The sequence below is a fragment of the Phoca vitulina genome, unplaced genomic scaffold, assembly GCF_004348235.1.
Source record: "Phoca vitulina isolate PV1807 unplaced genomic scaffold, GSC_HSeal_1.0 scaffold16, whole genome shotgun sequence".
NCBI classification, from domain to species: domain Eukaryota; kingdom Metazoa; phylum Chordata; class Mammalia; order Carnivora; family Phocidae; genus Phoca; species Phoca vitulina.
In genome coordinates this window covers 4,056,022-4,073,647 of record NW_022589719.1, presented here as the reverse complement: position 1 = coordinate 4,073,647, position 17,626 = coordinate 4,056,022, and the positions used below count along the sequence as shown (strand labels likewise).

The 17,626-nt window shown below is 37.6% G+C and overlaps 1 long non-coding RNA gene and 1 pseudogene across 1 annotated transcript in view; one reads left to right on the top strand and one right to left on the bottom strand.

The window, feature by feature from the left end:
* Positions 1-8,494, bottom strand: part of LOC116638131 — a 35,703-nt gene extending 27,209 nt beyond the window's left edge. Inside the window, exon 1 of the long non-coding RNA XR_004300633.1 lies at positions 4,782-8,494. This is a non-coding gene — a long non-coding RNA (uncharacterized LOC116638131). The remainder of the gene's footprint in view (positions 1-4,781) is intronic.
* A 2,642-nt stretch (positions 8,495-11,136) lies between these two features.
* On the top strand, positions 11,137-16,491 carry LOC116638596 (annotated as a pseudogene).
* Positions 16,492-17,626: the final 1,135 nt, after the last annotated feature.

Below are 17,626 nucleotides of genomic sequence, written 5' to 3'. Positions count from 1 at the left end.
AAGATTTTATTTATTTATTTGACAGAGAGAGACACAGCGAGAGAGGGAACACAAGCAGGGGGAGTGGGAGAGGGAGAAGCAGGCTTCCCACCGAGCAGGGAGCCCGATGTGGGGCTCGATCCCAGGACCCTGAGATCACGACCTGAGCCGAAGGTAGACGCTTAACGGCTGAGCCACCCAGGTGCCCCTATAACCTTTTTCAATGGGGCACTTAAGAGGGTATTATAAAAAGTAATAGCATAACAATTGGTGAAGTAGAAGGTAAAATATTGCACTTTTCAAGGCATATCATGAGAAAATATGTGCCAAGTAAGGTGATGCATTGCTGAGTTCGGAAGCAATGAATGGGAATTTCAAGAGGAACATTTGCATATTTTGAAGGGCTGGAGGATAGATTCAGTGTTTAGAATGTAGTACCCAGTGCCTGTCAGGTGGAGTTGGCTGCATCTAAAAGATTGTTTTGCTTGTGACATGTTAAGAGTCATTTTCATGTGTTATCTTAGAAATCTCTGAAGTGAGGATAGGAAGAATACTATTTGAGTGCCTTCTTCTTATTAGGCACCTTTCTGGTTTACCTTTGTATACCATGTCTCCTGTAATCTGTTAATTTCTCCTCTAGTTGGAATTGATGCCCATCTAGCAAACGTGGAAACTGAAGTTCTGAAAGATTAAATAATTTTGCCCCCTGTACATAATTACTGGGAGATGCTGATATTTGAACAAAGTAGCACAACTGAACAAAACTTTGCCAAAATCTAAAACTCATCTTCATTTTTTAAGCCTTGAAGGTGTCACATGGGAACTTGCAATGATTTAAGATTCTATTCCATCTCCACACTGAAATAGGTATTAAGTTTCTATTTGGTCTCCACTCTGAAAGAGGTTAACTTCAGCTTGAACACAATATTCCTAAAATGTGTTCAAACTTTGCAGGACATTGACTTCTAATTGGTGATGTGCATCTCAAAACATAGTCCACCACTGCCATCAAAATAAGGTCTAATCTAAGCCTTTTTGTTGACTGTTTTATTCGTTAGTCATAACTTCCTGAAATCATGGCTCCAGACATGCTCAATTACTTCTAGTCACCTAAACATGCCATGATCTCAACAACCTGTTCCCTTCCCTAGGCCTGAAGCACTCTCCTCTCTTCAACCTCAAACAACTGTTACTCACTTTGATTCTTAGTAATTCTCTACCCAAAGCCTTCTCTGACATTTGCAAATTGAAAGCACTGCCCCTTTTTTTTCTGTTCCTATCACATTTCAGGTTCAGCCTTTTGTACCATTTTTTTTTTCCTCTCTTTTAGTTGAAATTTTATTGATAAAATAGAGGATATAGGATGTAAGAATAAAGGAAGAAAATATATTCCAGGGTTTTTTTTTTATTGTTATGTTAATCCCCATACATTACATCATTAGTTTTAGATATAGTGTTCCATGATTCATTGTTTGTGCATAACACCCAGTGCTCCATGCAGAACGTGCCCTCCTCAATATCCATCACCAGGCTAACCCATCCTCCCACCCCCTCCCCTCTAGAACCCTCAGTTTGTTTTTCAGAGTCCATCGTCTCTCATGGTTCGTCTACCCCTCCGATTTCCCCCCCTTCATTCTTCCCGTCCTGCTACATTCTTCTTTTTTTTTTTTCTTTCTTAACATATATTGCATTATTTGTTTCAGAGGTATAGATCTGAGATTCAACAGTCTTACACAATTCACAGCGCTTACCAGAGCACATACCCTCCCCAGTGTCTATCACCCAGTCACTCCATCCCTCCCACCCCACCCCCCACTCCAGCAACCCTCAGTTTGTTTCCTGAGATTAAGAATTCCTCATATCAGTGAGGTCATATGATACATGTCTTTCTCTGTTTGACTTATTTCGCTCAGCATAATACCCTCCAGTTCCATCCACGTCGTTGCAAATGGCAAGATCTCATTCCTTTTGATGGCTGCATAATATTCCATTGTATATATATACCACATCTTCTTTATCCATTCATCTGTTGATGGACATCTTGGCTCTTTCCACAGTTTGGCTATTGTGGACATTGCTGCTATAAACATTGGGGTGCACGTACCCCTTCGGATCCCTACTTTTGTATCTTTGGGGTAAATACCCAGTAGTGCAATTGCTGGATCATATGGTAGCTCTATTTTCAACTTTTTGAGGAACATCCATACTGTTTTCCAGAGTGGCTGCACCAGCTTGCATTCCCACCAACAGTGTAGGAGGGTTCCCCTTTCTCCGCATCCCCGCCAACATCTGTCATTTCCTGACTTGTTAATTTTAGCCATTCTGACTGGTGTGAGGTGGTATCTCACTGAGGTTTTGATTTGGATTTCCCTGATGCCGAGCGATATTGAGCACTTTTTCATGTGTCTGTTGGCCATTTGGATGTCTTCTTTGGAAAAATGTCTGTTCATGTCTTCTGCCAGCCTTTTGTACCATTTACTATCCTATGTTTTAATCATCTGCTTTCTTCACTATCTTTCTCACTAGACTTCAAACACTTTGAAGTTACTCAATGAGCGACTTTAGTCAGGTTCCTGAACGTTTTCCTAGGCCCATTTGTGCACTTCTTTATAGAATCCAGTTTTAGCAAAAAGCCTGCTAAATCAGTGTGACCAGAACCTCCCATCCTGGATATCTGATCACTCTCAATATCTGATGAGGTTGCTCATCCTCCACCATCCCCCAGGTGATGCCTGATTACCCTGGCCTGTCTTCGGCAAGAATCCTGTTAGATTGGTTTAGCCAAAGTCCTCCTTAATCCTAATGTTTCCTCTTAATTTTCCATCCACTGACCCCACCCTGCTTCTTGCCCACGTTATATTTGGATTAAGCCCAGTTCTATACCGAGGTCTCTTTTTCCTAATGCAACAGTCTTAAATAACATCTGTTTTAACCTCTTTAATGTCCAGCTCTAGTTTTTCTTTGTCACCATGCAATCTAAAGATCCGTTTGGGGACAATACACCATCTACACTCATCAAGTGATAAATAGGCTTAAGTCAAAAATATGCAATACAGCCTATGAGCAGCCTGGAATTTATGGACATTTGAAAATGTGCAGTGCCTTTGGAAATGATCTTAAATAAATTGAGGGGACAGAATTAATTTCTCAGCAACCAACTCAAGCCATCTAACTGCTTCCAGAAGTTTTTGAGCCATAAATACTTCTATGAAAAGTATGGTGGTGGGAGAAAAAAAGAAATTATCAGTATAAAGGGAAACTGCAGGGCATCTATTGGAGGCAGAGTCTGCCCCACCCAAATGAGAGGTGGGCATCAGATGGTAAAACATCAGAATTACTATGAAGAAAAACATAATAGAACAGCAGTGGTTAAAATATCTGGAAGGTACTATATTGTATGCTACAGGGTCTGAATGGAAAATAAATCTTCCCCCAAAGGAGCCCTTAGTGCAGGTTTGATTTGCATTATTAAAGGAAAACACTGCAATTCTCTTGCCTCTTTAAACACTGGTTTCAACCTGTCTAACTTGACAGGGATCCTTCAGTTGCAGCAAATTAATCCAAGTCAATCTAGCTTTAGGAAAAAAAAAAAAGGAATTTCTTGGGTTTTATTATTGAAAAGACCATGTATGGACTTCAAGGATGAAATTTTTCAGGCATATATGGATGCAGGAGGTCAAGAGATACCCTCAGGATTCATGCAGGGTTTCTTTGTCTTTTTCTTTCTTCTTTGTCAGCTTCTGTAACAGGAAGGCTGTCGCTCCATGGAACGGTTAAATACCTGCTAAGCGTTCCTGAATCACATTCTCAGAATTTAGCAACCCCAGTAGGAAGAAACTATCCTTTTATTCCTCAGTAATTCCTGCAAAATTTCTGGGACTCAAACTGATGTGTTGTGCAAAAGAGAAAGAAACTAAGAAAAAGAAAACCAGAGAAACTAACTCCTCCCCATTTCCACCAGGCTGTCTCATGTTTCTGATTCCAGTTTACAATGTGTGGGTTCTTTCCTGGCACCAACAAAACAGTTCTCCAACACCAACTGGATATTCTGCAATTTCACTCAATTCTCACACTATCTACCTGGAGATAGCATCAGATTTCACAGGTTAAATGTTCAGTTCTACAAGACTGCCCCCACCCAGCCACACATTTCAGAAGCCAACTGTGTGTCCAGATTGTCACTTGCACTTCTGAACGACCAACTATAGATTGGAGAGTCCAATGACCCCCTACTTAGGTTTGATTAATTTGCTAGAGTGTCTCACAGAATGCAGAGAAACATTTTACTTAGCAGATTACAAGTTATTCATGTATGTATATAACTCAGAAACAGCCAGATGAAAGAGATGCATGGGGTAAGGTATGAGGAAAGAGCACAGAGCTTTCATGATCTCTTCTAGTGCACTACCATCCTCAAATCTCTATGTGTTTACCAACCTTAGAAGCCTTCTAAACTCCATCTTTCTGGGGTTTTATAGAGGCTTCATTACATAGGCATGGTTGATTAAATCATTGACCATTGTTGATCTATTCAACCTGTAACCCATCTTCTCTCCCCAGAGGTCAGAAGGGTGGGACTCCAACCCTCCAAACACAGGGTGGGTTCCCATGACAATCAGCCCCCATCTTTAGGCAGATCCAAAAGTCACTCAGATGTGGTTGAAAGGGGTTTGTTATGAATATCAAGACACCTTTGTCATTCTTATCACTTAGGAAATTCCGAAGGTCTTAGGAACTCTGTGCAGGAATGGGATGAAGACCAAATATATCTGTTTTATAATAAATCACAATATAACACTGACCTTTTTTTTCCATTCCTCTGTTGAGATGAGTAATAAGCCCAAATAATTCAGTCATATGTATGTTCCTGGTAGTCATTGGATGCAGGGTATTGATACTGTAGAAAAAAATAAAATTCCACTGACTTTGTAACATTTAATGATCTTAGTAGCTGTGTTTTTATCATTAGGCAGAGATCCTTAATTTCATTTCTGATCAATTAATTATGAGTCTTCCTTTGTTAGATCACAGAGTGTCTTTGAAATATGTGTCAGATCACTGTCTTTTATTCACAGAAAGAAATTAGTGCATATTTTGTAAAATATGTTTATTATAAATCCCCAAGTATTTAATAAATATATAGTAAAATGCAATAAATGTGAGATGATGTTAAATAAGAAATTACATAATATAGAGGAAGACAAAAAAATCAGAAGAAAAAGTAGTGACCTAATTTTCTTTCAGTGTTGCTTGAACATGCTTTTTATTTAGATTTTCATGTTTTATTTTTTCTTCAAAGCAGATAACAAAGTAGCAAATACCTCAAATCCTGTGTTTTTAAAGGACCTCAACAGACTGCCAAGACAGAATGAACTCAAAGATGTAGTCTAAGTAAAGATATTAATATGTTTTCAGTGATTTTACTACTATTAATTTTTGTGGCTTAATTTGACCTGATTGAAATATAATTAGCCTAAAAGTAAGAAATGGCTTCAAGCCTTGATTCTTATTAAGAACAAACTATTACCAAATTCTTCCATTTTTTATTCCACATAAAAAATAAGTGTCTACTTCTGAGAACTATTTCACAAACAGCTGTTTGGAATATATATTATTTTTAGCAGGGTAATACTATAATTCTATGCCAATGATTTCAAAATGCTAATCCTTGAAATGCACTGAGAAAACTTTGAGGACCTAAATATTTGAGCATTGCGTTCTCATAGAAACAGTACTATTGCCCTGTATAACATCGAGATGATCATAGTCTTGACAATATATTTTCATTACACTTTTAATTATACTGAGTTGTTAATTAAGGACACCTTATACTAAACAGCAGCCATCTGACAAGATTAAGGGGAAATAATTGGTGTCAGTAAATAAGCACTTCATCAATATGAACACAGCTATAAGCAATTTATGACATATTGAGAAATAATCATAGCATAACAATTCTGGTAATAAAAATACGTTGGGTGGAAGTTGACATAAATTTGTACATTGGCAGGAAATTCAACAGCTTTGCCTACATGCCCGGGTATGAATGGTGCCAAGTATCTCTTGTGATAACTTTGTTGGATCAATGAAATTGTGCTGATGAGGCAGTGAGGGACCAAAAGTGGTTTTGGTCATTGTACTGACAGAATCTCCGTGGTTTACGTTCGCCTTGAAAGTTATTTTGGCCAACATGATGGACATGATATTTTTCAGGCAGCTACTTTTGAATTAAATGTCATTTTGGCTTCGAAAATTAGTTGGTTTGAGTTTTCTATTAAGGTTCAGCAAATGGTAAGGCATAAAAACTTCCTTGATCCCAGTCAAGGAAAGAAAGAGAGTAAACAGATGTTAGAGAAGTTTTAATGTACTTCCATAAAAACGGCAGAACAGGAGTTACAGCGCGATTAAGTCTGTTAGGCGGTTGTAGATATTTTGCAGGTCCCCAATAATAAGAATTCACGGATCTTTATTTCATGAATCTCTAATTATATGACTCAGCTACCATCACATGCTGCTGCTTCCTGTTTTATTACCAACTAGTTTCTTCTGTTTATAACTTATTATCTTACATTTATCTTGACCTAGGCTCGAGATTACTTTGTGACACACTTTTTTCACCTTAGCTGATAACTGGTCAATTCCCTCTAAGGGGCTTAGTTGCAATTTCCCAGATCAAATGTGATAAGCCCAAATTACATTTTTGTTAGAATTTGTGCATTATAAATCACTCTTTAAAGCCTAAGCCATTACTCTGTACTTTCTGTCCCTTTACAGTGACTAGAAAATGGTGATGACTAGAGGAGGTTTGGATGTCATTGGATGAAAAAGATGACAGAACTTCACACCTGGCCCCGAACGAGTCACAGCCAGCTGGTTACATAGGGAGAAATAAACTTTCATAATGTTGAACCATTTTTTTGCAGGGTTGGGGAGGTAGCTTGATAATATACACTATCTAATTCAGAGAATGTACACTATACCTAGAAGTAAGATGCTGACATAACAACCACCGCAAAAACTAAAATGTGTGCCCCTAGCTTTAGTATCAGAGAATAGGTGGTAAAGAAACATACAAAAGCTGGTGACATCTAAGTACCAAGCTAAAATCACTAAGTGTTGAGGTAAAACTATTTAGCAAAACTACCCTCTAAAATAACTTGAAAGACATTTATGTGGTCATAGCCTTTAGAGACTAACGCTTTGAAGAAATGATTAGACCAAGGTAGACTTATAAGAGAGATGGAAGGAAATCAAACTTCCACAAGGGAGAATTACTCTACCTCTATCCTTATAACTAAGAGTCTTAAAAACCTCATTGGGTGGATTTCTGCTTATGTCCATCTTTATTCCATATTATTAGTATTACGCAAATTAAAAAAAAATTAAACCCTTAAATTTCATCAAAATTTACTATTTATCACAATAGCACATTGAGACATTCAGAGCAATACTTTCCTATTTTCACAAATGTGGTTACAATTGGTCAAGGTCTAGGTCCTGCAAATGTCATATTCAAGATGAGACTTTGTGCTTTGTGATTCTTAGTTCAGCGCTCTTCCAGTAACTGTGTAACAAAAGGATTCGGTTTTTTTTGTTGGTCATCCTATGGTTTACAGCACAGATCTTTAAGTAATCACTCTACATTTGGACATCTGTGTGTAAGATGCTACTATCCACCAGAAAGCATCCAAGTAGAAAAAAACCCATTGAACAGCTAAGTGGACATATTATCTCAGCAAGTTGATGTCAGTTATCTTCTGTCTTCAGCCACCATATTACTGCTTCAATGGGCACACATAAACTAAAAAGACAGTTATAGGAATGGAGGCCACACATAAACTCAGTATCAGGGACTCTACTTTCCAAGACTAATCTAATCATCATTATTGCCTTAATCTCTGACATGCTAGTCACAGAGAGCAGTGTGAAGTCTTCAAATGACATCAGTTCTTGAGTGAACCAAATGGAAAGCTGATTTCACTAGGGCCTTTAAAATAAAAACACGTATTCTGGTTATGGATTTGTTTTTTCTATCCCGTGGACTTTGACCACCACTTTCTGAGGGCTTACTGAATACTTGATGCACTGGAATGGGATCCCACATAACATCACAGAAGACTAGAGGACCCACTTTCAGCAAAGAAGGTGTGTTTGTGGGTTTATGACTGGGGGATCCACTAGTCATATCACATTTGTCTCTATCTGGAAGCTTCCAGCCTGATAGATCACTGGGACACCCTGCTGAAAGCACAGCTGAATTGTCCCCTCTAGGGAGATATTCTGAAATGATAAGATACTATCCTTCAGGACACTGACTATATATTCAATTCAAAAAAATTTTAGCCCGTAGAAGAAATAGACTTGCATTTAGAAACTAAGCATGGAAGCTGGAGTGATCTCATTATCATTCCTGATGACTTTAGTGGGATTTTATGCTTTCTGTTTCCACAACTGTGGACTATGTAAGGTCAGAAATCCTGATATTTAGAAGGAAATTACTTTCACCCAGGACATATAAAAGTATCATATGTAAGTATAATTATAAAATTTGGGGGAGCCTGGGTGGCTCAGTTGTTGGGCGTCTGCCTTCGGCTCGGGTCATGATCCCAGGGTCCTGGGATGGAGCCCTGCATCTGGCTCCCTGCTCGGCGGGAAGCCTGCTTCTCCCTCTCCCACTCCCCCTGCTTGTGTTCCCTCTCTCGCTGTGTCTCTCTCTGTCAAATAAATAAATAAAATCTTTAAAAAAAAGTATAATTATAAAATTTAGCTGCTTCTTGGGCATATATGGCTCCTTTTGTTTCTAGGACTTTTACACAAGAAGAGGAATCACTCCCTAGGTAGAGGTAATGGACCCTGATAATTATGAGAATGTAGGGCTGCTGTTTTACATAATGGGACACAGGAAGAAATGCATGTTAAACTCAGTTGTTCCATTTGGATGCTTATTACACCCTTGACCAATTGTACCTGCAAATTTATAACAACAGCCATATTCTGAGAAGAGCAGAGGGATCAGGGCTCAGGCTCCCTTGGAAGCAGGGTTGAGGTAACTTCACCATGCAAGATACTAAGGCCACAGAGATGGTAGCCGAGAGCTGGGAAACTGAAAATAGATAGTGGAGGAGGGAGATAGGAAGCATAATTTTTAGCCCTGACACCAGCTGTAATTTGTCCAATTCATGTCTGTTTTGTATGGTTCTCCTCAGAAAGAAAGGCCTGTTTGCATCCTTGAGGAGCAGCTCTCCAAATGAATATGGAAAAGTGAATCAAAATGGCTGCCAGAGGTCAATTGTTGTAGATGCGGAGATTCACCACCCAGGTCTTTCAAAACCATGTTTGTTGCCCAGCTGCAGTTTGTGTAGTCCCCAGACAGCCTCCAAAGTCCAGGTCTTTTAGGTCTACCTCACTTGCAGACAGGTGCCTTGTTTGGGGGAAGCCACATACAGTGACTGAGGGGGTCGGGATAGACAAGCCCAGCCATTTCAGCCTCTGCAGGACGCACTGAGAGGCAATTCTCACATGCAGAGTCACAGTATAGACCATCCTGCTTTGCAATTAAATTTCTTCCTCTATCCAATCTTGTTTTGTCCACCTTCCCTTTTTACAGGTTGATCTCTAATAAGCTCTCTGTTCCTCAAGCTGCATCTCACTGTATGCATCTGGAGAATCCAATGTGCAAGACATGACTAATAGTATTTCTCCCCCCACCCCATCCCATCATCAACCACTCCTCCCACAGTTTTCCTTATGTGTGAAAGTTGCTCAGAAAACAACAAAAACCTCGGAAGAATCGTCCTCGGTGACTCTCTTCTTCTCATACTCCACATATAATATTTTGTTTGCTATCTCTTCACAATTTCCCACAATTTTGAGTGGTTACTCACAATTACCTCCAAAAGTATAACACCAGTCCAAGCCACAAGCATCTCTTGCCTAGATTATGGCAATAGCGCCCTAACTAGTCTCTCTGCACTGACATAATATCAAGAGTGATCACTTCACAATATAACTTAAGATCTTCCTGCTTTTTGGCTGAAAACCCTACAATCATGGTAATCAAAACCTGAGACAATGCCCCCATATAATTTGGCCTTTCATTATTGGCTTAGTCTATCACATGATTTTATGTTCTGGATAACTGAAGTTGCATTTGTATAACAAAAAATCAAATTGACTATATACATAGGTTATGTGGAGGGAGGGGATGTATTCATATAAATGAGATCTAGAAATAGATACAGATATGTGCTAATTCATTGACTCAGCTTCAGAATCTGACTCCTGATAACCCAAAAAGCAAAGATTGTAATTCTTCATTTCACAGTTATTACTTCTCCAACAATCTTTATTTCCCAGGTTAAAATCCTTGTAGCTACCTTAGAATTAAAAATGGTATCTTCAAGATTTCACAGAGGAAGTTCCTTAGTCCTGAAGTTAAATGCCACCTAAAAGCTCACAATATAATTTAATATGAGATCCAGAATTAAATCAAAATTAATGATTTCTGTTAGGCAACACCTTGTCTTCAGGCATACAGCCCCAATTAACAATGGAAAGAACAAATGAATTATCTGGTCAGGTTGACCTCTATCACCATGGGCCATATACTTAAGTTGATTATATTTTCCCCAAAGGCCCTATGTCTTCATATATTTTATTCTCATTTGTGAACATCACTGTATAATATTCAAATATGAAGTCAAATTTAAGCAATGAAAGTAACGAATAAAATATTTGATAACAGTAGGAGCTTAAACTAGAGACCATAAAGAATCCATGGTGAGTAGAATCTTCATTATTATATATCATTTTTGGCTATGAAATTGATCGGCAAGTTGACCAAAGATTATATTGGCTGTATCAATTTAGTTATCTTTCTTTCTGAAAGCATTTTCTACACTCTACCCTAAAGTAAACAAGGTCACTAGATGCTCTAACCTGGAATCAGTCCAGCTCATTCATCTCATTTAGCCATTTTATCTACCCAGCTGTATAAAACAAAGAGGGGAATGATGGAGTTTTCATTTGATTAAGTGAAATGGATGTTAAAATGACTGGTGATAATAATAATACAAAGAAGATGAGAGAGAAGTAGAAGGAGCAAAGGGGAGGGAGAAAGAGGAGTAATACTTTAGAGACTGCTTCTTACCATGCACCATGTACAATGGTAAACATTGCAAATAGAGCACATCTACTCTTCACAACAAACACATTTTTATTAACTTCATTTTAAATATAAAAAAAAACCTAAGGATCAAGGTTTTTAAAAATAACTTTTCAAAGTTGAAAAGACATTAAGCGACAAAAACCAGAATTCAAGCACACATCAGCTTGTCTCCTAAAACAACTTAACCTTGATCTTACACAGCTTTTTTTATTCATTAGGGCATCACATTTACCCAATAGAACCTATTAAATGATAGATATTTAAGTATAAAGTGAAGATAATGCTATAAAATGAGAATGTCTTTCATCACGATCTTTGACTTTTATATCTAAGCTTAATAAAAGATGAAAATACTGTAGTTGGAGAAATCTAAATTTTAACACTACTCAAATTTTAAGGTTAATGTATTTTATTTTCCTGTATAACCAGAAGAAAAGCATCTCTAGTTATAATTTTGTAAGTGGTCTTTATAATTTAGCCAAGAAAGTAAATCATTAATCTCAATATCTGAACTAATTTATCCTGTTTTCTATTTCTTTGTACTTTTGTCTTCCTGCATGTATTCAACTCATTAAAGTGACGTTGATTTGAATTTCATTTTTTTTAAGGTCAAAGCCAAAACAAAGATCCTGTGGATCCTGTAGACTATTTTGAGAAGAGGGCACAGATCTTAACTTATTAATGTCATTCTATAATTTCAGATTATTATTGACTATGGGTAAAGTCCAACATGGACCAAGATTCTCCCTCTCCCTCTCCCAAATAAAGATTTGCCTTATTAAATTAAAGTTAGATGAAATGAGTGAATGATTGTGTTATCATTAATTTTATCATAATCAACAGATTTTTAAAAAGGAAGTTCTTTTTCTTCTACATTTCTAGTAATTAGGACGAATGAATTCAGGTTAATTATCAGGCGGTAGGTTGGGGCCAGTATGCATTACCGTTTGTAGAAATAAGCTTGCCCTTAGGCATGGCTAATGAGAAAGGAAAATTATATGTTGGCTAATTGAACATAATAATAAAAAATAGTAAAAGGATATAATTCATAAATGAAAAAAATCTTTAAAAATTTAAAAATAAACACATTTAAAAATGCATTTATTCAATAATGCTAATCCCAATAAAGAGTATATGTAATTAAATAATTTAAAAAGTTTCAATCCTGGAGATGTAATTTGTTACTATTTTCACTAGGTCTGCATTGATAATGACCCTTCTCCATTCTCCACCATTCAAATTAAGTTCAGTAAAACTGTAGGCTAAGGCATTCCATGTTTTGATACATCTACAAAGAGTGAAATAATGAGCCTATGATTCATGAGGTATCTGGTTCAAGCCATTTGTCCATAAGTTGCCAGCCAGATTCTTTGTTTACCATCTGCTCTTCTACTGCCTAGTATTTTTGGCAAGTGGCTTTTATTTTTTCAGTAATGATAGGCTAGGTGTTTCTGATCATGACTTACTTGATCTCTCTCAGCTTGATCCCCTGCCTAATCGAGAAAATAAAATCTTTTACTCTTATTTCCTACTTGTTTTCTCTGTAATTAACCATAGACTCACAGTAATTACAATAAATTCCAGGTCACTTCTGCTTAAGCAGTCTTTAACTGATCCTTCACAGGCTGCCACAACTCTATACCATTTATGTTAAATATGTATCCTTATTTGAGGATATTTGACTTCCTGGTGTTCTTAATTCCTCATCACTCATCCATATTAAAGTGCTCAAATGGTTAGTACTATTGATTAGGCAATTATTATTCAAGATAGGATAAATCTATTCTAAGGTAGAAATGTATTATGTGTCCTACAACATACAAACACACACATTTAAACAGAGCACAATGAGATTTCCGAGTTGAATTCTGAAGCGGTGTCTATACACACATACCCATAACATCAGGGAAGACTGGCAAGTACATATAAGCTACACATGTCATGATATTAGGGAAGCTATGTGCAGGCTATATTCTACGAAACTGAGAGCATAATGTCAACATCTTTACGATACTCTGTCTACCCATCTTATTGTCTTTTATAAGTACACTTAGAACAGATATATTAGTTCTTTATCTTTTTTTTTTAACCTGAAAAACTCCTATTTTTCTCTTTAGTAGGAGAAATCTCATTTTTTTTTTTTTAAAGATTTTTATTTATTTATTTGACAGAGAGACAGCGAGAGAGGGAACACAGCAGGGGGAGTGGGAGAGGGAGAAGCAGGCTTCCCACGGAGCAGGGAGCCCGACACGGGGCTGGATCCCAGGACCCTGGGACCACGACCTGAGCCGAAGGCAGACGCTCAATGACTGAGTCACCCAGGCGCCCCGAGAAATCTCATCTTTGACTCCATTTTTTAAAGTTGCCTCAGGCAAGCAGTGGCTAACATTACATAATTCCAATGCTTTGTCTTTTTTATTTATCTTTCAAAATACTGGCCATCAAAAAGGATTAACTTAGACCCTAGTTTGATTTGGCTTAGACTCAGAATTTTATTCCAAAATGATCTTTTTAAGAAACAATGTAATTTGCTTTAGATTATCTATATTCTCAGCTTTTCATTTATCTATGTTTATTTTAACCAAAAAACCAACCAGTTAGGGACGCCTGTGTGGCTTAGTCGGTTAAGCATCTGCCTTCGGCTCAGGTCATGATCTCGGGGTCCTGGGATCGAGCCCACATCGGGCTCCCTGTTCAGTGGAGGGTCTGATTCTCTCTCCCTTTGCCCCTCATCCTGCCCCCACCCCAGCTTGTGCTCTCTCTCTCTCAAATAAATAAAATCTTTTAAAAAATTAAAAACTTACCAGTTATTTTTTATTATTAGAAAGGATAAAAAAAATCTACAAACCGTTATTTTAGTCTCCCCACGTTAGAATCATAACATTTAAGGAGCCATTTACTAATTGGAAACATAGAACTAAATTTCAAAGACCTTTTTTCCTGTGATCCCAATTCCAAATAGTAAAAATAGCAAGGCTGAAGTGAGCAGGTTCTTTAATGTTACAAATGTCACTTTCCAAGTTAGTCTCTTTTTTCAACACATAAGAGCTTTTTTTTTTTTAAACTGTTGATTCCTTGAGTGCTTTGAAATGGAACCTGCCTATTCTGATATATCCATTTTCTTTTGCCTTATCCTATCAGTTCTCTGGTGCATAGGAAAGTTTATTTAGCCATCAGAATCTATCATTCTGCTCCCTTCGCTTTTCAAGGACGTGCAGCTTCATGTGAGGCTAAGAGTATTCATAATAAAGACAGCCGCTATTGCCATTTATTGGGTACTTACTTTATGGAGGCCCTGCTAGCCATTTTGGATATATTATTTCTAATCTTCACAACAATCACAAATGGTAAATATCATGGTCTCTGTTTTATAGAAAAGCACAAAGAGGCTCCAGAGTTTGCATAACTAGCCTATGATGACACGGCTAATAATATGGACTGGATGTGAACAAAGTCTGTCTTTCTCCAAGACCCATTAAATTTCCATTCAGCGGCAGCCTCATTTTCATAGGTGATGTCATTTCTGTTCTTCACCTTTACCACCCACTGTCTAATTTCTCATCTTTTTAAGCTACATATATCCTATTTCTACCTATCTGGACCCATGTATCTACGTATCTATGTATCATCTATTGGCAATCTTAGATTTATTCAGTAAAAAATAGTAAAATACCTTCCTTGGATGGGATAGAAAGCTGTCTTCAGAATCAAGTTCTGTAATCTGCATTTATAATTCTGTGTACCCAGATATCATATTTCCTGGACTACTGGTCCACTTTCTAGATTCCTGTCTTTAATGTAAATGGTAGATTACCATTTTGGATCCTTGGCTGGATCCTTGGCTACTCACTTAGATGAAACAGAGTGCCTTAACTTTGATCCTCATGACTCCCTGCTTCAACATTTTCTTCTTGATGAAAAGGCGATTGGAATAATGACAAAAGTTTTGACTTTTATATTTAGACAGGCCTGAATTTGGAGGTCCATCCATATTGTAGCAAATGGCAAGATTTCATTCTTTTTTTATGGCTGGGTAATATTCCATTGTCTCTATGTATCATTCATCCATCAAAGGATACTTAGGTTATTTCTATATCTTGGCTATTATAAATAATGTTGTATTAATCATGGGGATCCATATATCTTCTCAAGTTAGTATTTTCATTTTCTTTGGATAAATACCCAGAAGTAGAATTGCTGGATATGGTAGTTTTATTTTTAATTTCTGAGAAACCTCCGTACTGATTTCCATAGTGGCTGCACTAATAGCCACCAACAGTGAATGGGGTTCCCCTTTCTCCACATCTTTGCCAACACTTGTTATTTCTTGTCTTTTGATAATAGCCGTTTTAACAGGTTAAGTAGAATTCATTCCAGTGATGCAAGAGTAATTCAATATTTGCAAATAAATCAATGTGATACATCACATTAATAAGAGGAAGGATAAAAACCATTATGACTACCTCAAATGGTTGCAGAAAAAGCATTTGACGAAGTACAACATCCACTCATGATAAAAAAAAAGAAAAAGAATTCTCAACAAGGAAGTAGCAGAAAGAGAAATTAAGAAAACAACCCGTCCTCTGGAGCATGGCTCCACTGCCTGGGCCCGGCTGGCACCCCCAGTCTTACCCTGCAGTACTGTCCGCAGCTCTACTGGGGAGAACAAGGCCAGCTCCAGCAGGGGTCCTGGGGTTGGAGCTGCAGCAGGGGGCACATGCCTGTGGCAGCTGGTTGGGAACCCCTCCCCCGGAAGTGGTGCGGGGTGGCTCCAGTGTCAGCGGGTGGTGGGGCACCCATGGAGGGGGCCATGTCTAACGGGGTTTACATGCTGTGGAGCCCAACCAACAGAGTTGTGAAGCCAGTGCTGTCCAGCACACCTCTGGTGGACTTCCTGATGTAGCTGGAGGATTACATGCCCATGATCCCAGATGCAGGGACTGGTTACAACCTGAACCACGCCGGCTTTGAGGCCTCCATCCCATGCATAACTCAGCTCATCTCCCAAGCTGCCCAGAGATTCATCTCAGCATGAATTGCCAACAATTCCGTACAGCACTGCAAAATGAAGGGCACGGTTTCTGGCAGCTCCCCAAGCAAGAGCAAGGACCACAAGTACACTCTAACCATGGAGGACTTGACCCCTGCCCTCAGTGAGTATGGCATCAACGTGAGGAAGCTGCACTCCTTCACCTGGGCCTCCCAACCTAAATGTACTCATCTGTCCCTTTGTCCCCATGCCAGCCTGTTTTCATAAAAAACTTTATTGTGACAGGAAAAAAAATAAAAAATAAAAAAACACAGTCCCATTTACAATGGTACCAAAAAGAATAAAATAACTAGGAATAAACTTAACCAAGGAGGTAAAATACCTGTGCTCTAAAAATTATAAGACATTGATGAAAGAAACTCAGAGTTTTGTCATGAATCAAAAGTGTAGAAATCAAAGTACACTTTGAGGTACAGAAATATATGATGCTATCTTATTAATAAAATGGAATAATAAAAGTATTATTGATATGAAGCCTCTGTTAGTTTAGAAGCAGTGTCTTGGTCTTCCAGCAAAGTCTGGAACTTTGAAGTTTGAATGACTTCTTGAGATCATTTAGCATGGCTAATTTTCTCATTTGTGTTTATCAAAGATTTCGACAGTGTGAGGTTATTATTAAAATTAAGCAGAAAACAAGCCAAGAATTTAGTTCTTCAAACCCTTAGCCTGGTTTACTCTCTAGAATATTCCCATTTATTCATAAAAGCCTATAACACATTATTTCTAGACAATGGGTATGGTGACCACACACACATCTTAATAATAAAAACAAAGTTTTCACAAATAGGGTGATGTTATATCCGACTATTTTTCAATATCTTCTGCTATATAAAACTGGTCTCCAATTCTCAAACTAATTTTTAAATTTCTTCCCCTCAATTATTTTTGTTGTGCTTTTTTTGTTTGTTTGGTTTTCTGGTCTTTCTTCTCCTGGAGAAAAAAATTAGTATGGGATCAGTGATATAATATATACTTTTATACCTATAAGAATTACCAAGTACTTATTGTCTCTAGCTGAGATCTATAGCATAAAGAGAATAAAGTAATGTAAATAAAAATAATTATGGTAAATTACAACTGTGCAGTGACCCTTGAACAACACAGGGCCTAGGAACACCAACATCCCCACACAGTCAAAGCTCCACATACAACTTTTGACTCCCCCAAAACTTAACTACTAATAGCCTACTATTGACCAGAAGCCTTCCTGAAACAGTTGCTTACCATATATATTGTATGTTATATGTATTTTTTACTGTATTCTTACAATAAAATAAACTGGAGAAAAGAAAATGCTATTAAGAAAATTATAAGGAAAATATATTTATAGTACTGTACTGTGTTTATCGAAAAAAATCCACGTATAAGTGGACCATGCTGTTCCAACCTGTGTTCAAGTGTCAACTGTATATATAATTTTTACATCTTTC